Genomic DNA, 26142 nt, shown 5'->3' with positions numbered 1-26142 from the left:
TTGGGCATGTGAAGAGGCTGTGCGCAGACGCTCCAGTGAGGAGGTGCGAGGGGCTGGTGGTAGAGGGTACGCGGAGGGGTAGAGGTAGGCCTAGGAAGTATTGGGGAGAGGTGATTAGACAGGACTTGGCTCAGTTTCACATCACCGAGGACATGACTCTAGATAGGAAGGAGTGGAGGTCGCGTATTAAGGTTGAAGGTTAGTAGGGTTAGCGGGTTGTCTTTCCTTGTGAGGGTATGGGTTGGTAGTGTTTGTAGTAGTCCTAGCCTGGCACTTGTAGTTCTTGTCTGTGATCCTATAGTCATATGTTGTTTACTGCGCTTCGCCTCTCTCAGTATTTTCTTGATGTTATTGTCTCCGTTGTTGATTATGCCCTTTTTTCTTATTGGATGTTATGTTATATATATTGTTCCCTCCTCTCTTGCTTGGTTTGGATGTACTTGAGTCGAGGGTCCACCGGAAACAGCTTCTCTACCTCCACGAGGTAGTGGTAAGGTCTGCGTACACTTTACCCTCCCCATACCCCACTTTGTGGGATTTCACTAGGTATGTTGTAGTTGTTGTATTGAAATGACTTAAATGCTCTTTGAAAATATAATGACTAATAACTATCCTTAAGACTATTTTATGTTTTAATACTCTCTTCAAGTTGGCCATATAGAGTGATCATAATAAACATCAAGAACTTCTAGCTTGACAAGTAAATATGTGTTGAAGAACAAGATTCTTAAGACACCAAACAAGAAATAATCACGAAATATATAGGAAGATAAGAAATTTTATTATGAAAACTTCTTGCTCGAGGAAGTAAGAAAATACTATATACCTCAGAAAGATTTGCCCTAAATTTTCACTAATCCAAATAGTTTTAGTTTACAAACCAATAACCGAAGGAACTATAAATTTAATATCCCCTCTGTCCCTAATTACGTGTCCACTTTTGAATTGACACACCTATTAAGAAAACAATGATTGACATAGTGAGTTTACCATTTTACCCATGTTAATTATGAAGTGGATAAATAAAAAAATTCAGTTTTTAAGAAGTTCTACATTTTTCTAAGTAATTAATTGAGGGTATAAATGGTTAAAAAAATTGTACTTTCTTGATTTGTCAAAATGGACAAGTAATTAGGGACAACTAAAAAACAAAAGTGGACAAGTAATTATGGACAACTAAAAAAGAAAAAGTGGACAAGTAATTAGGGACAGGGGAGTACCTTTTGACCCCTACAATTTATCTAATTTTAGCTACCCTTTTCAAGAGTCAAGACTATATTCCTTCCGTCTAGAGCTAAAACGAAACTTCACAATTGATAACCTAAAACAATAGTTCATTGTCAAAGCCAAGAAAAGATGGAAGCCCGTCATAGAGCATTCGATTAGAAGTACAACTGTTATCCTGAGAAAAGGTGGCCTCTTTCGATAAAGATGACCTAATTTCTCTTCTTTCTTTTTTATTTCAATCTTTCTTTTTTAAGGGTACAGTTGAACCTCTAATCGACATGGACACATGAAGAATTCTCGGGGTCGAGAGAGAATTGGGATTTTATAAGTAACTTAGTGAGTGCTTTAATTTCTAAGAAAGGCTTGGAAGAAGATAATGATATAAGAACAACCACTATGGTCGTAATAAGATCGTGTACAAAAATAATCTTATAGTTGAATTTTGATATTGATTTATCCACACTTCCATTCCTTGTAGAGAAAGGCTAACTGCTTGTTGGATGAGAGTTGTATGAGTGGTAACGTCCACGTACGGCTCCATAATAAGGACGGTAGAAAGAAATGACCTTGTTGTACCTCACTCTCGTCTTCAATAGGATTCACTCTTTCTCTTTTTGAAGAATCTACCTATATGATCTTAATTGGGTATATATGGTATATGAAATGGTGTATTACAATGTATATAAGGTAGTATATGATGTGTGTATACATAATATACAAGGAAGTGTATATATATATATATATATATATATATATATGTTTTGGTCCCTTAACTATACGCTTATCGGTTTTAGTCCCTTAACTATAAGCTTACCGATTTTAGTTCTTTAAGTATTAAAAAACTTATCAGGTTTGGTCTATTTCCATTTTTTAATACAAATAGCTTAGGTTTATATTAAGGGAAATCTTCGTAAAATTAAATCTTTAACCCATTTTTTAAGTTGTTTCTCTATCCCCGTCCTTTTTTCTTCAAACTACTAGTATGAAAAGAACAATAACGTCAACGATTCAAAAATAAAATTAATGAGGAAAGAAGATGTAAGTCCTAATTTTATTTATTGGAGGATAAAATTAAGCATTTAATTGTTCTTAATGACTTGAATATGCTAATCAGTGCGGATTTTATTTAATTTACTCAAATTTCTTTACGTAAAATAAAATGAATAGAATAATAAAATTGATCTATTTAAAAAAATTGCAAATCTACCATTTTATAAATTTCAATTTCTGAAAAATTAAACAAATTTTGTACAGTGAAATTGTTGGAGTACAAACTTTGGATTTAACGGGTAATAATTTTTTTTTCTTTTTATAGTAAAATTTTGCATATTAAAGTCATTAGTAGCAATAATATGCTTCATTTTATCCTCTGTTGAATAAAAATATGACTTATATTTTCTTTCATCGTTATTTTTTATTTTAAATCGTTGAGGTTAAAGTTTTTCGCATAAGGTTATTTTGAAGATAAAGTAGCGGAGAGAGAGAAACAACATAAAAAGTTGCTAAATGATTTAATTTCTCAAGGCATGAATTCCATTAATATAAACCGAAGCTATTTGTATTAAAACATGGACAAAGACCAAATCTGACAAGTTTTTGAATACTTAGAGGACTAAAATCGATAAGTTTATAGTTAAGAGACTAAAACCGTTAAGTGTATTATGTATAGTTAAGAGACCAAAGCTAATAAGTTTTTTAATAGTTAAAGGACTAAATCCATTAAATGTATAGTTAAGGGACCATTTTTGACCTACTCATATACTATTTATGTCATTTTCTCTAACAATGGTTGTACATCTGTATTTTTATATCTTTTATCAATAGTCTACCTATAACTACTTTGAAATTCCATAATAGTAAAGTTCACTCAAATTGTTAATTCTCAACCACATAATGTTACAAGCATAGGACATATTGGAACACGGTAAAAGGAACACAAGTTAGAGATTAGGTACTTGTTAAAGATCAATTCCCTACGTCTGCTTGTATAAAATGAAATATAATAATACAAAGGGACAACATATACATGGTGAGACAAGGGAAAGAAGGAACAAATTGATACAGAGTGAAACACAGGTTGAAAGGATATAATTTCTCATTACTTCATATACAACAACTTACTCGGCCCGGGGAGATTGTTCTATGGCTTACCCATGAAGTACTCTTATTTGGGTGCTTTAAAGATCATACTTGGACAAACATCTCAATCTTGAATATTCATCTTCTGCAATCATTTTGTACCTTAATTTTTTCTCCATCGTTGCATCAGACTGTTCTATTATTTATATATGGTGAGTTTCGTTTGAATTTTGTTTCCTCTTTTGTATCGACTAATATTTCACATGTAGACCTATTTCTTTCTTATCTCTCGCTCCGATCTTTTGTACTTCATTGTGGGATTATTTGAACTGTTTTCAATACTTTGAAAATAAGTGTTATCTATCTTCTTATATTTCAATACTCTGTTTTAGTTGTTGCTTTCCTTTTGGGTATGTGTATGCAGTGGCGGAGCTAGAATTTTTAATAAGGGAGTTCAAAATTTGAAGAACTAAACACACGAACTAACTGAGGGGGTTCGACATCTACTATATATACCTAAAAAAATAATTTTAATCATATATAAATAGTAATATTTTCTGCTGAAGGGGGTTCGGATGAACCCTCTAACAGAGGGTTGGCTCCGCCCCTGTGTGTATGTGTTCGTTAATAAAAGTCAGTACTTCCTTTCATTTGTTCTTTCTTAAGAAGCTATTTTCATATGTCACAAAATTGAATAATATAGTGCTTTTCGAAGGTTCAAATTCCAGTGGAGCTAGATCAAAATAGTATAGGTATTTTTCGCCTATTTGCCTAAAGTTGGTGAGTAGAGTTACCAGATACTTATTCTGGTTCATTGTCTAGGTTAGTGTGTGGAGCTAGATCAAAATAGTATAGGTATTTTTCGCCTATTTGCCTAAAGTTGGTGAGTAGAATTACCAGATACTTATGTTGGTTCATTGTCTAGGTTAGTGTAAGGTGGCTCGGACACTGCAATTGGACAACGCTATGAATATTCTTTCATATTATCTAACTCCCCAGACATTCAAATTTCTCCCAAGAATAATATTACGTTAGTTATTGCTTTATATACTTTGATAGACAATAACTTTCCACCAAGAATTGATTTTGTTGGGAGATTCTGATTTGCTTATTCGGTAAGCTCAAGGCGAATGGAAATCTCGAGACCTCAAGCTTCTTCCATACAAACAATGTGTGGAAGATCTTAGCAAAAGGTTTAGGACTATCGAGTTTAGATACATCCCCAGGTTTCATAATGAATTGGCAGATGCCTTGGCTACTTTGGCCTCAATGCTTCCATATCCTGGAAACACTTGTATTACTCCTTTGGAGATTCAACTTCGGGACCAGCATGGCTATTGTAACACTGTGGAAGCAGAATCAGATGGTGAGCCGTGGTACCTAGACATCAAGAATTTCTTGCAAATAAGGAAATGTCCCGAACATGCCAATGGAAGCCAAAAAAGAACTATTAGACGTATGGCAAGTGATTTTTTTTAGTGGGGAAGTTTTATATAAACGCACCCCGGATTTGAACTTATTGAGATGTGTGGATGTTGAAAAAGCTGAGAAGGTCATGAATGAAGTACATTCTGGGGTATGTGGACCACACATGAATGGATATGTCTTTGCGAAAAAGATACTCCAAGCAGGATATTAATGGCTTACCATGTAACGGGATTGTTTCGCTTTGTGAAAAAATGCATCAGTGTCAAATTCACGGTGATCTCATTCATTCACCTCCTTCAGAGTTGCACCCCATGGCCGCTCCTTGGCACTTTATTGCATGGGGAATGGATGTCATCGGACCAATTGAGCCAAAAGCTTCTAATGGACATCGATTTATTTTGGTCGCAATTGATTAGTTTACTAAATGGGTGGAGGCAATCACTAAGAAGGCAGTCGTGGATTTTGTCCATTCAAACATAATTTGTCATTTTGGTATCCCAAGAACTATCATCACAAATAATGCTGCAAACCTTAATAACAATTTGATGAAGGAGGTATGTGAGCAGTTCAAAATTGTGCATCACAATTCTACTCCATATCGACCAAAGGCCAACGGAGCTGTGGAGGCGGCCAACAAGAATATCAAAAAGATTCTCAGGAAAATGGTTCAAGGCACTAGACAATGGCATGAGAAGCTTTCAAGGCACTAGACAATGGCATGAGAAGCTGCCTTTTGCACTTTTAGGATATCACACAACAATGCGCACCTCGATTGGTGCAACTCCTTATTTGCTGGTGTATGGGACTGAGGCTGTGATACTAGTGAAAGTCGAAATTCCATCTTTTCGAATTATTGTCGAGGCAGAAATTGAAGATACTGAATAGGTCAAAACCCGACTAGAGCAGCTCACATTAATAGATGAGAAGCGATTGACCGCCGTCTGTTTTGGTCAGCTTTATCAGCAAAGGATGGCTCGTGCATATAACAAAAAAGTGCACCGAAGATACTTTGAAGTAGGTCAACTGGTCTTAAAGCGCATTCTCCCGCACCAAGAAAAGGCCAAGGGAAAGTTTGCCCCAAATTGGCAAGGTCTATATCTTATCAAGGAAGTGTTGTCCAAAGGAGCCTTGCACCTTACTGATATGGAGGGAAAAATCACAGGTATAATTGTTAATGCGGACGTAGTTAAAAGATACTACATCTAATGCGTTCTAAGATACTGTGACAAGTTATGGCTGAGAGAACAAAGGCATCACTTTCAAAAAAGAATCCAAAAATCCTCTCTATGAAAATTTGAACTACGTTTGACCTGATTCTGAAAGGATATGTAGGCAACCCTTTGTGGTCCGGTCATAAAAAAAAGAAAAAAAAATTAATATTCCAGTATCTATAGAAAACTGGGGCATTTTTATTTTTATTTTGATAGAATAAAGTCAAATTGTAATTCCGTTTATGATTTTATTCTAGCAACTGACATTTTGATCAACTCTAAGAACAATAGATTTAATGTGTCTTGCACGGACAATTGATCATCAAAGACAACATTGTCGAGTAGAAAAAAAGAGTCTTATCGATGAAAACCTTTATAGGCATCATAAGACGACAAGAGAGAAAATCCTATTGGTTAAAACCCTTGCAGGCCACCCTAATATAAAAGAAGAGAACATCATGAAATTGACTAAGTGGGAGAAATCTGCAAAGATCACCATTTCTCGATACCTCTACATGAAGAATACATAGATCAGTTATAAATTGATAATGGTTCAGATTTTGAGAATTAGACAACTCAAACGGATCCGGGGTCAAGTCCAAAGTGCATGTCATAGTTCACTCAAAGTCGACATATGCCTCCAGATAAGTTCTCTTTCTCATTTTTCTTCAAAAAGGAAATGTCTTTCCTTCAGTTTATAGTCTTTCTTGATCTAATTTTTCACACTCTTAAGTTTGATATTGTTTTTAGTCTTTTCGGTATAATCTCTTGACAAAATAAGGTAAAAGATTGCAAAGCTTACTACGGGTTCCCAAAAGTAAAGCTGAGTATCCAAGTTGACATGACATCGAGCAAGTACTAAAAATGCCTCAAATCTTCACTGAAAACTCGTGAACGAACGCGATGTAGTCTCTTAAGTCATGAAAAATATTCAACAGGAAAATTCAACCTTTGGGACATCAGTCGCACCATGATATTTGGTAGTACCAAAAAGATCAAGGCCCCTGTATCGACAAAGAGGAAGCTTCAAAGGTTGTTCAACCAAGAATTTGGAGTAGAGTTGGAGAAATTGGTCAGGAGTAAGGTCAAGTCATCAGAGCATCAAGGCCACAAACCAACCACCACTTAAAACTAACAATTTTCTTTTGCTCAACACAGGAACAAAAGAAAATGCGGGATTACAAGTAAAAAATGAAATATCACAAAAAGGAAGTTCTCAAAAGTCTTCACATGTTTGTTGTTTTATCTCATGTTATTCACATTCTTGCCTCTCAATCCGAGAGCTTCAGGCAATACGCACCAATCTAAATTCTGTGTAAAACGCACACGTCATTTATTCATGTGCAATACGCACCATCCTTTATTCATGTGCAATACGCACCACTCTGAATTTCGCGCAATACGCACCAATCTGAATTTCGTGCAAATACGCACTCGTCCTTTATTCACGTGCGAAATGTACCAGCCTTTCTTTCATAAGCAAGACGTACCAATCCAAATTCCATGCAATACACATCGATATTGCATTCATGTGCAATACATACTAGTCTTCTTTCATGTGCAATACGCACCAGTCCTTATTCACATGCAGTGCGCATTATGGGCAATACACACCATATGCATATCTTGGGCAATATGCACCAGCATTCATGAGTTATACAAACCCTATTCACATTTTTGGGGATACACCCAATCTTAGGACAATCCATAAAGACAATATGTCTTATTTGAAACTTTCAGGGCAACACACCCCAATTCTCCTTTTCTTTCTAGGGTTATACGTTCTAGTTCAAGATTCTCATTTTTTTCTTCCTTAAAAGAAGCACATCCTTTTTGGGTTCTTCATTTTGTGATCTTGAGTTTTGAGTTTTAACCGCCAACTCAAGTTAAAACATGCACCTAAGAATGATCCACAAGCTGTCAAGAGAGCATGAAGATCAATCTCAAAGACAATGCACAGAGCAAGTCAAAGATCAAGACGAGACCCTAAGAAAAAACATCAAGTAGGGATCTTGTAACTCTTATAATGTAGATAGGTATAGTTCTCTAGCTCTTTTTTTTTGGGATTATAGACAGTAGATGATGACAAGCAATATGAAGCAATCTTTTGACCGCAATTTCTAATAGTTTATGCTATCAAAGTTTCTTAAACTACACTGACCTGATTTCCTTTTATAAAGGATATGTATGCAACCTCTGAAGCAAGGTTCGGTCATCTTTTTCAAAATGGCTTCAACGGAGTTTGAAATAGTAAAAAATTAGCCACTTCGTTCACTTTCTTCGCTTGAAAACTCTTCATGTTTCCAAGCAAAGAGGGGCATGCTGTGAACACCTAATTTTTGACGTGTTTGTTTTACTCCTACAATATATAGTAAGGTCTTTTCTTATATTTTTGTTGTGTATTTTGGGTTCTTTGTGTTTGTTTATATTGTTTTTTTTAAATTGGCCCAAATGACCTAATTTTTTATTGAATTGGGTTGATTTAGACCAAATTATGATAGCCCAATCAATTTTGACCCGGTCCAAAAGAGATGGTCAAGATTAAATCTCAATCATCCATGATATTTTGATCCAAGGGCTCTTATGGACCCTACCCAAAAAATACAAAACTCCAAAAATTAAATTTTTTATTTGCATTTTTTATTTACTTCTCCTCTTTGCTTCCACCTGCCGCCAGCCGACCACCGCCGCCACTGCCGCCGGCGGCCACCACCCCTTGGCCGGAAAAATCTTCAAAATTTTGCCATTTCTTCCTTTCACCCTTCTCTACACAAATCCGCAAACCATTCGTTCATATACATAACCAAACTCCGTAGATCTAAGAAAAACCAAACATAAATCTTCACATTTTTCTTTAGATTTACAAAGTTTCGGTCATCCCCATCGTATATCATTTACATAAAAGTGTAGAGCTCTTCAAGGGCTATCCTTTGATGTAAAGTTTACGTCCAAAACACTTCAACAAATTTTTCGGCGGAGTTTTCCAGCGACCTCCATTCATCCGAAAATTTATGTCAATCATTTCCCCCTCTCATCCTCTATCCAAATCCGTCATTATCACTTTTTTTAAAAAACCATATTAGTCGTTATGGTGCCGAATTTTTTTGTTTTGTTAGTATTCTTCAAGTTCTATCATGTTAAAGTTGTTGCTTGAGTTTATTTATTTATTTTAATTTCGTTTTTGTTTATTATTTTATTTTTATTTTTCTGCCTTATTTGTGGTGTTTTGATCTTTAAAATAGTTTATATGTTTAGATTTTGTGTTAGTGGACTGATTTTCTTTTGATTTTTGGGTCTTGATCAAATGGGTCAACATTTTGGGCTTATTTTAAATTTTCAGATGGCCCATTTAGCTATTATTTAATTAATGAATAAAAGAAATGGGTTATCTAAAATGGCATTTTGGGCCTATTCTAAATTTTCAAATGACCCATTTAGCTATTATTCAATTAATGAATAAAAGAAATGGGTCATCTAAAAGGCAATGCAGTCTTTTAATTAATTTTATCTTGGAAAAAGAAAAAGAAAAAAGAAAAGAGGAAATTTCATTGGTCATCTTGGGTGGCACCTTGGGAAAACAAAGAGTTCAATGCATGCATTGACTCTTAAGTTTTCAAGAAGAGTGGGGGATTTAATGCTTCACACCTATTTAAACCCATTCTTCTTTCATTTCAAGGGAGGAAAAAAAAGAAAAAAAAAACAAGAACAAAAAATTAGAAGAGGGAAATCATAACTTCTAAAAGAAAAAAAATAGATATATATTTTATCTTTTGGTTGTCTTTGGGAGTTGAATTAAGTTTTGCTTTCATCATTGTTTTGTCATCATCTCTTTAGATACATCTCTTTCATTACATTTTGCAATGTAACTTCAAAAAATAATGAAGCATGTTTATATTTTTGATTAAATTATTATGTTTAGTTTATTTGAATTAGTTAAATATGTTATGATACTTAATATGATTATGTTTCATTGTTATTGTATATTTCTGTTTTATTATTAAACTTGGTGTTAATTCTATCTTTATCATAATGAAGTGATATATAACTTTATTCGAATTAGTTAAATTATGTTTTGTGGTTATTATATTGTAACACCCCAAAAAAATTTCGAACTAAGACTCGAACCGTTCTTCGTAGTGAGTGAGATTTTACCAAAGAATTTAAAATTTCTGAAGTGTTAAGGTCACTAGATGTAGCACCTTGAGTTTCAAAAAGAATTAAATTGGAAATAGCAAAATCTGAAATTTTGCAAGTTATGCTTAAGTATGAGTTTTGGGTCGACTTCGAACGACCATAATTCCTAGCTCAGGATGAATTCGGTGTTCTACCAGATACCGTAGCGAAGATATTTAAATTATCTTTCTAACGCCGCTGAGTTTGCTAAGTTTCGAGGTCGGATGAGTGAGATATGACCTTTTGAAGATAGGCTGACCAGTTAAGGAAGGTTAGCCGAAAATAGAGAGGGGTATTTTGGTCTTTTCCTTACCAAATCAGATTTAATTCATTTTTAGTAAGGTCTTAAGTTCTAATCCTATTAGGTTCAGTTTTATAATCCTAGTTTACACCTAGGGTTTTAGTTGAGAGTTCAAGAAGAGAAAAGAGGAGAAAAGAGAAAGGATCGAAGCATTCGTCGAGATGCTTGAGAGTTGTTGCGGATTGTTACCATGAGATTAAGCCCTAAGAGGGACGTAAGCTTTCATAGTGTTGGGTTCTTTCACCCACACGCCAATCATGATTTATTCAGCGTAATTTCGTTCTTGAAATTTAAAGATTAGAGTTCTTGATAAGTGTTCTTGAAGTTTCATTAAGTTTTAATGTAAGATTCTGCTTGGGTCAAATTTAAACGACCATATCTCTTAGAATATTAAGAGTTACGTGAGCCATAACCTATTCAATTAAAGTTAATTGAATCTACTTTCCAACCCCACCAATTTCGCGTCAATCCAATATTTGAGTAAAACGTTATGACTATTTTAGTAACCTATACAGTGCTGTTACGTATTAGCCGACGGGAATATATTGAAAATAATCGTTTTTGTCTTTTTACCTCCAAGAAAACCATCAACGAATTTTTTGACAAATAAAAAACTCAAAACAATCAGATTTTCATCTTCACTCATGAAAATCATATTTTTTGGTCATAGAGATTTCAAGAAACTAACTCGAGAATCTCAAGAAAGGTTTTCTTAATTGTTTACCTTCAAGCTAGGGTTTCAAGGCTTCTAATCAAGTTCTTCTTCAAGATTCTTCAAGAATCTTGTTCTTCTAGGTATGTAAGGCTATCATAGTGTTGGACTAGTTCGTCCTCACGCCCTACCTCTACTTTCAGATCAGTAAAAGAGTAATGTAAGATACTTTCCCTAGATTTGAGTATTCTTGAGATAAGTTGATTTTGAGTTCTTGAATTCACGTTACTTTTAAAATTTATATTCTTAATTATCGAATAGCTATATTGTTATTGAGATCCTTCATATTATGAATCATAACTCTTGAATTCATAATTCAAATTCAAGAGAGAGTTAAGAGTAGAGTTCAAGAAAGCCTTTGAGTTCAATTGTGAATCCTTTGAGATCAACTATCGATTTGAACTAAGTTTTGAGGAAGTAAGTCAGAGAATGAGAAGAGTCAAATACATGAGTTTCATAATGTTATGTAGACCTACGAGTCAAGTCGTTCATGCCCATAAATTCCGCATGAACTCCAGAAGTTGAGTATCTTTGAGAGGAGTAGTATCTTCAAGTTCTAAGTCTTGAGTATTGAGTTCCTAATCCCCTTTGAGATTATATTTCTAAGCATGGGACTATTACATGTTACCCATAAAGTCTTTGAGTTGAATTGTTCATGCCCATAATTCCGCATGAATCCTATAAGTCGAGCAGTCTTGAGAAGAGAAGTATCTTTGAGTCTTTGAGTTGAGTCGTTCATGCTTATAATTCCGCACGAACCCTCTGAGTTGAGCATTCTTGAAATTAGTAATATCATTGAAGTTCTTGAGTTCCAAGTATTTGAGTTCTATCTATGGTTATTGAAAACCTTGCATTGAGTAGTTCATGTCCATAATTCGGTATGAACCATATTTTAAGAAGTCTTTTACAAACGTTTTAACTTTGTTTTAAGACTTAAGTTTTGAGTTCAGTAAAGAGTAAAGAGTAAAGTTTGAAGTCTTTTTCTTCAAAAGTATATGGGGACTAAGTATTCCCAAAGAGTTTATAAATGTTTTCACATTTAAATAAGAACGGAAACTGAGATTTCCAAAGGGCCTTCGGGCTAGTTTTCAGAAAAGAGTAATAGCTTTCTAAATGAAGCAAGCAGGGAAACTGAGATTTCCAAGATAGCCTTTGAGCTAAGTTTTTGAGCAATTATCTCAAATCAGCAGAAAGAAGTATGTTTTTAAAACATAAGAGCTAGTATATTTTTGGGAGTAGTATTGAGCACCGATATGGGGGAGAGTTTAGACAACTCACAGCCTCCATAAACCATGTAGCCACCATGGGTAGAAAAGGGTCATACTTTTTAGATGAACCTTTTTCGAAATAGACTAGTGGATCCATTAGGCAGTTCAGGTCCTATACCTTTGGCCGGGTATAGGATGCGCTGGCAGCGTGAGGTAGATCGCTGTATCATCACTATAGCTCTTATGTGATGGTTGTCGGTTAGAGAAACTCCCACAGAAGTTATTGTATTTTTATATACATCAGTTTATTGTATTTTTATATACATTTCAGAGTTATGTTGTATCCTTGCATACACACAGATTTCACAGCATGTTTTTAAACAATTTGTTTCTTTATATTGCACTTGTTTTAAATTGCTTTATATTGAAATGAGTTCAGTCATATTGAGTTGAGTATTCAAAGTTGAGTATCCAGAGTCGAGTATCCAAAGTCGAATATCATATCTTTGAGTCGAATATCATATCCTTGAGTTGAGTATCTAATCTCTGAGTTGAGTATCTTATCCTTGAGTACTTCTGAGTTGAGTAAGTTTGAGTAGTTTGGAGTATTCCTTAAGTTGAGTAAGATTGAAAAGAGGCAAGTATGTTTCCTTTTTATCAAGTTTCAAGCTTATGTTTATGTTTTAGAATTCCCCTTATATGCTCGTACATTCCACGTACTGAGCCATTTGGCCTGCATCTTCTCATGATGCAGACACAAGTATTCAGGATCATCAACAAGATCTTCATTGATACATCCGAAAGTTCGAGTTAGCTATGGTGAGCCTCATGGCTTCCGGAGGATTCCATTTACTTTCAGTTGTTTGGAGGTCGTGGGTATTGTCCAGACTTCCATCATTGTCATTTAGAGGCTTCATAGATAGACAGTAGAGTTTTAGAAGTCTTCATTTATTTTGTTAAATGTTTTAAAGACTAAAGTTGCCTTTTTATGGCGAGTTGTATATATTTTATTATACATAGTTTTCTTTGGACTTAAAGTTTGTATTTAAGTCTTATGAACTTTTATTTCAGTTTTTAAGCTTTGTATGCTTGAATCAGTTTTCCGCTTGTAGTCAGCCAGGATGAGGGTTCGCTTGGGGACCAGCAATGGTCTTCGAGTGCCGGCCACGTCCAGGGTGTAGGCTCGTGTTGTGACATATATATTTGTGTTCTATTATTAAACTAGGTGTTAATTCTACATTTATCATTATGAAGTTTATAAATAATCCATGCTTTTGCCCTAAAAAAAAGAAAAATAACAATCTCAGTTTTTATTTTATTTTTAGTTTCTGGTCATTTTAAGAAAAGAAAAAAAAGAGGTTGTTTTTTGCAAAGAGAAATAAATGTAAATCTTGTCATTTTTACAAAAAAATGTAAATCTGGTCATTTTTGCAAAAAATTTAAATTTGACCATTTCATAAATTCTGTTTTTCTTTCTCTTAAATAAATATATGAAATAGTTATTGAAACAAAAGTACAAAATTGGCTACTTTTGGTTAGTAATTTAACTATTAGATAAAATTGACTATTTTTGTAATTTTCTTTCAAAAGAGCATATGACCATTTTGTGTAAAACTGAAAATTTTGCTAAAGTGATCATTTTTTGAAATTATATCAAAAAACAAAAATAAATTATATCACTACTTGCTTTAAAAGGGGCCTAGTCATTAATTTTTTTTTAAAAAAAATATATACTTTTTTTTCTTTTGTTGTTATCGTCAAGTAGTGATACTTAATATTTATTTGATTATTTTTTTAAAAAAATCATTAATTTCTTAATGAGCAATTTGCAAAAAAAAATAAAAATCTTTTTCATATTGATATGTTGCTTCTTTTTTTATTAATTTTTTTTCTCATTATTAAATAAATTTTGAGTCATCAATTATCAGTCTTTTTTAAAATAAAAATAAAAATATATTAAATACCACCATGTGTTCGGTTACGATCGTTGGAGTGTATTTTTTTTTCTAAAAAATGGTCTTATGTGCGGTACGCTCCTAGGCCAATCAATTTTTTTTAGTAACTAACTGATACACTGAGAGTTTACGGTATTTCTAATACATTTCACCTATAAGTTGTGTTTGTCTAGGGCCTTTTGTATTGATTTTTGTGTGTTTTTATCATATTTTGCAGGAAAAATGTTTAGGTACGGAATTAAAGAGATTGCTGAAAGAAATGTAGAAAAGGGCATCTACGGACCGTAGGTCCATTGTCGCTTCGTAGATGGTGGTCGTAGATCAGCAGGCAAGGCATGGAAGGCAAATCAGGGAAAATTGACTAGGTGTGGAACCACAGTGACCATTGACGGTCCGTAAATTGATCTACGAACCGTACTGTTGATCCATAGATTGATACTGCGAGGATTTCAGTACCTGCTTTTTGAAGATTCTAAGTATGGTGCTACGGAGAGGGATTGACGGACCGTAGATCGATCTAGGGTCCGTACTGCAGTTCTGTCGTTTGCTTCAGAGAAGCTGATTTTTGGAAGCTGAAATATTTTCTAAGTTCTGGCTGACGGAAGGGACTCACGGACCGTAGATTCATTGATGGTCCGTGAGTTAGTCTTATGGAATGAAGACGCTTTCCTGAACAAACTTTCCTTATTTTGTTTCCCTTTAAATTTAGGACTTGTTTTCTAAAAATAGGGTATGTAAACCTCATTTTTGGGGGGTTGGAGATTATTACTTTTGTTCTAGTTCTTGACTTGGGAGATTAACTTGTAACTTTAGCAATTCTTAATTTTCTAAGTTTGTTTTGAAGATTTTGGTGGTGCAATTCAAGTTGAATTTCTGGCTTTATTATTCTTATTACGTAAGTTCATAATTCTTTCATCTAAAATATTGAATTGTGCTCATATGATTATGGGAAACTAAACCCCACAACTAGGGTTGTGGGAACCATGAACGATTAACAAAATATGAATAGTAAATAAGCAGTTCTTGAATAGTGTTTTGCATGCATTGATAATTCTTTCGTTTAGAAGTCTTTTTAAGGAGTGCACACGTTAGAACTCGCCTTGTTGCTACTTGCCGGACCAAGAAGGTAATCAACAAGAAAAGAATTATCAACATAAATTTAGTGTGATACTATCTAATAGGCTAGTGTCGATTGGTGCGAAGTAATAACTAAGCCAAACATCGATTATAATGTCTAATATGAGGTAAAGGTAAGGGTTAGTAAATTATACACACGTAGTCGGACCAAGGTGCGGGGTGAAATTCTCTAGATGCCGGACCAAGGATTTAGAAATACCTAACTTATCACTTTGCATGTAGTACACTAAGAAAGGATTGCAATTACTAGGATTACTGCGTTATGAGCTTGTGGGGTACACGTATACCCTAGTTATTTCTCTCATCTTGATAACAACCAAAATTGACTTTTGATTACTGATTACTTATTGAATTCTTACAATTTGTTTCACAAAAAAAAAAGCCTTTAATTACTTGTTTCTGGNCTCATCTTGATAACAACCAAAATTGACTTTTGATTACTGATTACTTATTGAATTCTTACAATTTGTTTCACAAAAAAAAAGCCTTTAATTACTTGTTTCTGGAAGTAATTTGACTAATTGAATATAATTGTTGGTTAAAGTAAAGTCTAAACCATTTTCCTTGTGGGATCGACCCCAATCTATAAGTTGGGTTCTTTACTTGATAACGATCGTTTATGCTTCTTTAGGTAGGTGTAATTTGAGTGTATCAAATAAGCAAACCATAGATCCATCTACGCCATATGTGGTAGATGTTGAGATTAGAAAAGAAGATGATGTGGTAGAGGTTAAGGGAAAAATCTGAGAATGCAACAGAGAAAGAAGAGGAGATATCTCAGAAAGTCCCTATACCTAGACCTCCACCACCTTTTCCACAGAGGTTAGAGAAGACTGAAGATGGTAAATATCGCAGTTTTATTACTATGTTGAAGCAGCTTTCCATCAATGTTCCTTTGATAGAGGTTTTGGAGCAAATGTCTGGGTATGCAAAGTTTATGAAAGATATGGTGACAAAGAAAATGTCTGTAAGTTTTGAAGATGATGATTGATTGCAGCATTGTAGCGCTATTGCTACAAGATCTCTTGTGCAGAAGAAGGAAGACCCTGGTGCTTTCACGATCCCATGTACTATAGGGTTGTTACACTTTGCTAAGGCATTGTGTGATCTTGGTGCTAGCATTAACCTCATGCCATTGTCTAATTATAAGAAGTTGGGTCTAGCGGATCCAAAGCCTACTACGATGCGGCTACTTATGGCCGATCGTACCGTGAAAAGGCCTATTGGTCTACTCCATGATGTGCTAGTAAAAGTGGAGTCGTTCATCTTTCCAGCTGATTTTGTGATTCTTGACTGTGAGGTTGATTTTGATGTTCCCATCATCCTTGGGAGACCATTCCTTGCCACAAGTCGTGCATTAGTTGATATGGAGAAGGGACAGATAAAGTTTAGACTAACTAATGAAGAAGCAACTTTTAATATTTGTAGGTACATGAAGCAGAGTGGAGAGCTCCAAACGGTATCTGCTATAACTTACAGAATTGAGAGTGGAACAGAAGTGCAAATTGAAGAGCGACTTGGTGTTAAGGCACTAGCAGCAGTTATGATGCATTTCGATAGTGATGGTATTGAAGAGTACGATGAGTTGGTAGCTGCACTAAATAGGTGTGAATATCGGTCAAAACAAAAGAAGTATGAATTAGATATGAAGAATCGTAAGTCTCCACCAGCGACACCATCTATTGTGGAAGCACCAAAATTGGAGCTTAAGGCTTTACCACCACATTTAAGGTATGTATTCTTGGGCAGAGATAACACTTTGCCGGTCATCATTGCGGCAGATCTAAATGCGAGACAAGTAGAGTGCTTGGTGACTGTGTTAAAGAGGTTCAAGTGAGCTATTGGGTGGACTATTGCAGATATTATTGGGATTCCTCTTGGTATTTGCTCCCACAAAATCCAACTCATGCCAGATCACAAACCTAGTATTGAGCACCAAAGAAGATTAAATCCACTTATGCAAGAAGTAGTTAAAAAGGAGATCATCAAGTGGTTAGATGTTGGAGTTATCTATCCCATTGCAAATAGTAGTTGGGTATGCCCTGTTCAATGTGTGCCCAAGAAAGGTGAATTAATGTGGTGCCTAATGAGAGAAACGAGCTTGTTTCGATGCAGCCCGTGACTGGATGGAGAGTCTGCATGGAGTACTGGAAGCTAAATGCTTGGACAGAAAAAGACTATTTCCCTATGCCATTCATAGATCAAATGTTAGATAGGCTTGCTGGTAAGGGTTGGTATTATTTTCTTGATGGTTATTCGGGCTACAATCAGATTTATATAGCTCCGGAAGACCAAGAGAAGACCACTTTCACTTGCCCTTATGGGACTTTCGCCTTCAAACGGATGCCCTTTGGGTTGTGCAATGCTCCAGCGACCTTCCAGTTGTATAATGTCAATATTCTCTGATATGGTGGAGGACACTATTGAGGTATTTATGGATGATTTCTCTATGGTAGGTGACTTTTTTGATCGATGTCTGAATCATTTGGCTGAGGTACTGAAAAGATGTGAAGATTGCAATCTGGTGCTGAATTGGGAGAAGTACCACTTTATGGTGAAGGAAAGGATAGTTCTAGGTCATCGGATTTTTGAGAAGGGCATTGAGGTAGATAAAGCAAAAGTTGAGGTAATTGAAAAGCTTCCATCACCTATCTCTGTAAAAGGTGTTCGAAGTTTTCTTGGGCATGCAGGTTTCTATAGGAGATTCATCAAAGATTTCTCTAAAATTGCACATCCGTTGTGCAAACTACTCGAAAAGGAGTATAAGTTTGATTTTGATGATGCTTGTCTGAGAGCATTTGGAGAGTTGAAGGAGAAGTTGGTTACTGCACCTATCATTATTTCACCGGATTGGGGATAACCGTTTGAGGTAATGTGCGATGCGAGTTGAGTGGCGCTTGGTGTAGTATTGGGACAGAGGCGAGAGAAAATTCTCCATCCTATTTACTATACTAGCAAAGTTCTAAATGTGGCCCAGAAGAATCTAGAGCTTCTTGCAGTGGTTTTCGCATTCAAAAAATTTCGATCCTACCTGCTTAGTACTAAGGTCATAGTGCATACTGACCATTCTATTTACTATACTAGCAAAGCTCTAAATGTGGCCCAGAAGAATCCAGAGCTTCTTGCAGTGGTTTTCGCATTCAAAAAATTTCGATCCTACCTGCTTGGTACTAAGGTCATAGTGCATACTAACCATTCTGCATTGAGGTTTTTGATGGCGAAGAAGGATGCAAAACCGATGCTGATTAGATGGGTATTGTTGCTGCAACAGTTTGATTTTGTGGTAAGGATAGAAAGGGGACCGAAAATCAAGTTGCCGATCACTTGTCCAGATTGGAGGAAGAGGCTATGCTAAAGCTTGGTGATGGGGCTGAAATTAATGATGTTTTTCCAGACTAACATGTAATAGCTGTTTCTCATGATCTGATTCCTTCGTTCGCAGACTTTGCTAATTATTTGGCAAGCAATATAGTGCCCCCAGATTTGTCTTTTCACCAAAGGAAAAAGTTTATGCATGATGTGAAGAAATTCTTTTGAGATGAGCCTTACTTGTATCGTAGTTGTGCTGATGGAATTATTCGTCGTTGTGTGCCCGAGATTGAGATGTTGAGTGTACTTGAAACATGTCATTCATCACCTGTTGGTGGGCACTACAGTGGTATTCGAACTGCACATAAGATTTTGCAGTGTAGGTACTACTGGCCTACACCACCAAGAAGCTCATCATTTCGCCAAGTCTTGTGATCATTGCCAAAGAGAAGGAGGGATTTCGAAAAGGCAAGAGCTTCCTATGAATCCTATATTGGTGATAGAGTTGTTTGATGTATGGGGCATTGATTTTATGGGTCCAATATTGAGTTCACACGGGATGAAGTATATTCTTGTTGTGGTTGATTATATATCGAAGTGGGTGGAAGCAGTTGCGCTCCCCAACAATGAAGGTAAAAGTGTCACCACATTCTTGAAAAAGAATATCTTCTCCATATTTGGTACACCGAGGGCGATTATCAGCGATGGAGGTTCCCACTTTTGTAATAAGTTGTTCAAAGCGCTACTTGAGAAATATGGTGTCCACCACAATGTAGCCATTCCTTACCATCCGCAGACTAGTGGGCAAGTTGAAGTGCCCAACAGAGAGATCAAACATATTTTGGCGAAGACTGTGAATGCTAATAACAGATTGGTCAAGGAAGCTTGATGATGCTCTGTGGGCCTATTGCACTGCATACAAGACTCCCATAGGTATGTCTTTTTACCAACTCGTATATGGGAAATCTTGCCATTTATCGGTAGAGCTAGAGCATAAGGCTTTGTGGGCGATGAATAAGCTAAATTTAGATTGGGGTGCCACATCTAATCAAAGAATGAATGACTTGAATATGCTTGATGAGTTTCGCCTAAAATCTTATGAAAGTTCAGCCTTGAACAAAGAGAAGATGAAGAGGTATCATGATCAAAGAATTGAAAAGCGGGAATTTTTTGTGGGTGATCTTGTGCTTCTATTCAACTCTAGGTTGCGCTTGTTTTCGGGAAAACTCAAATCCAAATGGACCGGGCCATTTTTGCTCTCAAAATTTTTTCCCCATAGAGGGGTTGAGCTTGAGAACAGTAACAAAACAAGGTTCATGGTTAACGGGCAAAGGATCAAGATCTATTCGGGAAACGCAGAAAGTGTGCAAGAAGTTGTGGAGACCTATCATCATAATGAAGTCTAAGTAATCAAGAGGCCTGCGTCGTGCCGCGACGTTAAATCAAGCGATGCTTGGGAGGCAACCCAAGATGTACAATCTAGCCAACGATAGGTTTTTGTTTTCCATCTAGCAGTCTCTGTGTCTAGTTGATTCTCTGTATCAATATAATTAAGTGTTTTAGTTTTTTTGTTGGCTAGAATTAGCATAGGGTCCATGTCTAAAAAAGTATCCAGAAAATGTAAAAAGAATAATCTAATGGTTGCTACATGTGCAGGTACGCTATAAAAATTCTGTAGAAAATGGTCCGATGCAGAGGTCTACGGACCTCATCGACGGTCCGTCGATCTATCCACGGACTGTGGATGGTGTCCTTGGATCCCAGGTAAGCCCCTAAATGTTTCCAAGTATAAGAGTGATCTACGGTTCCAATCTACGGACCGTAGATCGACCCACGGATCGTAGATGGGGTCTCGTGGGTCCAAAACCCTAATTTTGTCCGACCCGGACCCCTTTATTTAAAATTTCCCTAATTTGAAATCATTTCCACTTCCCTTCATTCACTCTCCAACCGTTTCAAACACTTTAACTTCCTAAATCACTCCATAACTCCCTCATAAAATCATCCCTTCCATTCCTCCATAATTCCCACGATTCCTTTTCATTCTAAATACTACTCATTCCATATTCCACAAAAGGGTCCAGTGTTTGGGTTGGTAACGAAGAGGTGGTTTTTGGCCTTGAAAGTATCTGTCATCACACAATCAACCCATTCCCGTTGCTGTAAGGTAATAAACTTTCTCCTCACTTTGAATTTCAATTCATTGATAGATTATAGAAAGTCAGGGACTGGGTCTTGACCTTGGGTAATTGTTAGATGAAATTGCATGATAAAATTGGAAGTTACAATACCCTTGGAACGATAGATAGTGATTGTGTTGCCTTGTTGTATGTGATTATAAGTTTAAATGTAAGTTTCGACTTAGGGTTCCAAAGTTTGTCTTAAGCACTTGTTAACATGATTAATCGGGACCCTGAGAATGACAAACTAGCATGAGTAAGTGTTGAAATGCATGGTTACACTAGGTATTGTTGATAATGGTCTAAGATGTAGGCTTGAAAAATAAAGAAGGGTTGAAACCTTGCACTTGCCACATCTACGATACCCCGTCTACGGACCGTAGATTAGGTTCGTGGGTGGATGCACTTGAAAATTTCAGAAAGTGTGAACCACGGATGTGGACTACGGTCCATAGATTAATCTACGGACCGTTTTGTACATCTGTCGTTTCCATCTGCGACTAATATTGTTGGTCCTGTCATCCACGAAAGGGTTCCACAGACCGTAGATCAGGCTACGGATCGTAGGTCCCCTCCGTGGATGACCACTGTAGACACTGTCCAATTTTTTTTTTGGATCTTTGTTACTATTCGTTTTTAGTTCTTAATTTTTTTTGAGTGTGTGCATAGTTAGTTTTGGCACTAATATCGCTTCCACAGGTACGATGGCACCCAAGAAGCTAGTCACCTACTCAAAACAGGGAAAGTCAAAATCTGTTGCTCCTAGCTTCAGGTTAATGGATGAGGACACAGACACAGAAAAGGATCCAGCATACGTTTCTCCCAACACAAGGACTTCTCCCACTGCACCCCGAGCCACCAGAGGCACCCCCTAGAAGGTGATGCCCGACGTAGTCACTATCTCCTAGTCTGATGAGGAGCACACATTGATCGGGTCACCAACTGGGGTTGCTTCCAGTTTAACTACTGGGTCTACGTCTGGCTTCGAGTCTGCCCATGCTTCGGGCTCTGAGTCTAGCCATGCTTCAAAGTTCGAGTCTACCTATGTTTCGGGGTCCAATGCCAATTCAGCTACAGGGTCCAGCCAGAATGAACAAGCAGCCTCATTTGATGAGGCCACTAGCTCAGAGTTAGTACCCGTACCAAGGAGTGAGGACCCTACTCTAGTGGCTGGCGAGCCAAACATATGGTGTGTTGAGGGCCAATGGCAAATCTATCGGGATGCCAAGATGATTAATGACAAAAAAAAGATGGCCCAACTTATTACAGAAGAGCACAGAGTCCTCACAGGGAGCTTGCACACTGTCCCCGACATCTACTGGCTTTTTAACCTTCATAAATGTGATTGGATGGTTCAAGACCCAGGTACTTATAGTGAGGAGATTGTACGGGAGTTTTACGCCTCCTATGTCGCCACTCTCCGTGGTTCGATCTCCAAGCAGTCAAAGCTTACAGCCTAGGACCCTCTCAATTCCACTATAGTTCGAGGTTGTTCGATGGACATACCACATTCCACCATTAGCCATTTTCTCTATAGTCCTACCACGGGTCACTCTTGGTTACTAAACACAGCAGAGTTTGATTACAGATGGGACATCGTGCGGAACGACGATTTTCAGATGAATGTTGAGCAGCAAGAGGTTGTTATACTGTGGTTAGCTAAATGCATTGTTGTAGAAGGCGAGCGTGCGGAGTGGGTCGCCACACCACGGTTGGGTATCCGAAAGGCCACATTAAATTTTGTGGCCAAGTTTTTCTGGTTGTTGGTGCGTAATATGGTGTCGCCTACAAAAGCTGACAACCAACTCACATGGGACAAAGCGATAATGGTTCCAGCATTGATCGCATGATTGGAGATTGACTTTACCCGCATGCTGCTGGCAGAGATTAACGAGAGGGCATTCAAGACCTCCACGACTTACCCTTTTCCATGTTTGATTTTCCAATTGTGTAGGGACTCTGGAGTGCCGATCTGGCATTGTGATAGGTTGATCCACCCTACAGGGGCTTTGGATATAGGCTTCATTCGAGATGAGGCAAATATGGCGGCACCTCGCAGAGAGCCCCAGGTTGAGGTACCTCCCTTGGGTGTAGATCTTGCAGACACGGTAGGGCAGGCATAAGCCGGTAACCCTATTATGCCAGATCTCACTGATACTGTCACGACCTTCTCTTCCCAGGCTGCTAGTAGGGCTCCTAGCTCATCCCGGTCCACACCACCATTAGGAGCTTTTGTTGTCCCGTTGGCTAGAGTACATAAATTAGAGGCTCAGATGGCCACACTGCTGCATCACATCCAGCCTTGGATGCAAAAGTCGATAGCTGAGTCCGAGGCTAGAATGGAGCGAAGGATGGAGGGCATGATAGATCGAAAGATGCAGGCCGTTAATAAGCGTCTCGATGCCTTTGAACTTAGAGTCCTTGAGCGACCAGCCCCGACCATGGATCTATCCTCCTTTCAGTCCGAGTTTGCCAGTCTCCGGGCCGACGTTGATGCCATTCTTGCCACCCCTACAGTTGAGCCTCAGGTTGCACCTACAACATTAGCTGATGATATTGTGCTGGATGTTTTATTCAGTGGGATCACCGAGGAGGGGCCTGAGCCTACACATACCAAAGGTAAGAGGCACAGTTCTAGTCGCACTGAGGAGGAAAAATCCCAAAAGAGACAGCGTAGGCAGGAGAAGGAGGCTAGGAAGGCTTCGATTTTAGATGAAGAGTTGTGCCAACAAAGAGTGTGTGAGAGTATTGCAGGGGCATCGAGTTCTGCCCCAGTTGTAGAGGTCCCGCCTGTCGTGAGGGACTTTGTGAGCACCACTGATGGTGCGGTTAGAGTGACCGAGAGTACTATTGAGGGTGCTATGATGGATGATGTGGGCACTACTGAGGGTAACCTAAGTATGGTGCCAGCGGGCTTCGGGAAATAGGACCCACCCGCTTGTTGATGCTTTTTGGGCGCTATGCGCCACAAGTTTACTTCACCCAATCCATTATCTTTTATTGTATTTATATGCATTGGGGACAATCACATCTATTTTTGTTGGGGGTGGGGTAAATGGATTGTGAGTAATAGGGTGAATTTTGAGTAACCCAACTCATAAATCCTCTCTTGGGGTTTTCTTCCCTGTGTTCTTTTTCCCCAATAGACTGTTTAATTTTTGTTGAACCGGTATGTGTTAGGATCGTATGTATAGAAGCATGAAAAATAATGAAGCATAATGGCTTATAAAAACAATTGACACTCGTCCAAATTCTGTTATGTGTGCTAGAATTTGTAGGCTAAGATAAGTGGAATGTGTTGGCTATGAGTATGACATGATAATGAATCAACTTGATGGCATGACTTAAGCTAAAACTTGAACTGGGTAATCTGATAATGAAACTATGTGCCAAGAGTGTGTGAGAATAGTTGATTGTTCAAGTAGTTTTTGTGCACAACTAGAACTTGCCCGATTAGTCCTGCTAAGACAATTCCTCTAGAGGCTAGGAGGTGATCATAGGCCCTTGTTCTGATAAGTCCACAAGTTGCCTAAATGAAAGATCCAAGCTAATGAAATAAATGCTCCCTATGATCCAAATGCTTTGAGCCTAAAATTAGACCATTACTTTCTAAACCCCGAACTCACCTTCCCATAATCTACTATGTTGGCCCCGATCCCTCCTTGGACATGTGCACCTCGACTTAGGCCAAAAGCCTAAGTTGAGGGTGGCTAATGTAAAAAGTAACTTCAATCTTGGCCCTGACCCGATATCGGGTATTATGCACCTCAACCAATGGAAAATTCATAAGTAAGGGTGGCTATGAAAGAGGAAACCGAAAGAAAAATGGGTATGAAAAGAGTTTGATGTTGAAAAAAAAGAAAAGAAAAAAGAGAGGAATGGATGTGACTTGTTGAAATCTAAAGAAAAAGAATAAAATGCAAGAAAGAGATAAAAGTGAAAAATAAAGAGATCTACAAAGTCTAAAGTCACATCCATGGTTGAAGAAAATCAAAGGAAAGAAGGTAAAATGGCAAGATGACAAAAATAGGGCATAAAGAGGTTGAAATCCTAGTGTAATGTCAAGGAGGGCATAGAGTTACTAAGAAGTACCCAAATGTACCACACCTTACCCTGAGCCTACGTTACAAGCCAATAAAATCCTATAGTGATCGTACAGTCTAGTTTAGAGAGTCTAAGCAGTGAAAATAAGGGCAAGCCTATGGTATTGAGCACTAACTATACTTGAGGTTATTTCTAAGTGTAAGGTTGAATGAATCCTTGTACTCAAAGTCATAGTCATTGTGTGAAAGAAAAGGGATTTCGTTTGAAGTAAGGGCACTAGTTGCATTGTCGGAAAGTTGGTACTTTGGTGAGAGTAAAACAGTGTATGTCGTGTGTTGGTTGGTCGATCGTTGTCATGGTTTGATCTGCATGAATTAGCTTGTCGAGTCTAAGAGAACAAATTTTGCACCCGGAAAATGAGTGGGATAAAGAGCCATGTGATTGCTTGTGCTTGAAATGTGTGTTTCTATACAAGTGTAGTTTAGAGTCTTAGTGCGTCGCTCGAGGACAAACAACAAATTTAAGTTGAGGGTGTTGATATACCGTGAGTTTACGGTATTTTTAATACATTTCACTCACAAGTTGTGTGTGTCAAGGGCCTTTTTGTATTGGTTTTTATGTGTTTTTATCATATTTTGTAGGAAAGATGTTCAGGCGCGGAAGTAAAGAGACAACTGAAAGAAATGTAGAAAAGGGCATATACGGAGGTGATCTACGGACCGTAGGTCCATTGACGCTCCATAGATGGTGGTCGTAGATCATCAGGCAAGGCAAATCAGGGAAATCTGACCAACTATGGTGGTCCGTAGATTGATCTACGGACCGTACTATTGATCCGTAGATTGATACTACGAGGGTTCTAGTACCTGATTTTTGAAGATTTTAAGTATGAAGCTACGGAGAGGGATTGACGGACCGTAGATCGATTTACGATCCGTACTACAGTTTCGTCGTTTGCTTCAAAGAAGCTGATTTTTGGAAGATGAAATATTTTCTAAGTCCTGGCTGACGGAAGGGACTCACGGACCGTAGATCCATTGACGATCCGTGAGTTAGTCTCGTGGAATGAAGACGCGTGCCTGAACAAACTTTCCTTATTTTGTTTCGCTTTTAATTTAGGACTTGTTTTCTATAAATAAGGTACGTAAACCTCGTTTTGGGGGGGTTGAAGATTATTA

General features: G+C 37.4%; 1 protein-coding gene and 1 pseudogene across 1 annotated transcript in view; one reads left to right on the top strand and one right to left on the bottom strand.

Moving 5' to 3' along the window:
* Positions 1-4945, top strand: part of LOC125859107 (uncharacterized) — a 6247-nt pseudogene extending 1302 nt beyond the window's left edge.
* LOC125859849 (uncharacterized) overlaps positions 1-26142 on the bottom strand; it is a 662179-nt gene that overhangs the window by 34375 nt on the left and 601662 nt on the right. The gene's annotated exons all lie outside the window — the stretch shown is intronic.

This window comes from Solanum stenotomum, chromosome 3 (genome assembly GCF_019186545.1).
Source record: "Solanum stenotomum isolate F172 chromosome 3, ASM1918654v1, whole genome shotgun sequence".
Lineage (NCBI taxonomy): Eukaryota > Viridiplantae > Streptophyta > Magnoliopsida > Solanales > Solanaceae > Solanum > Solanum stenotomum.
This window is presented reverse-complemented; position numbering and strand designations above follow the sequence as displayed.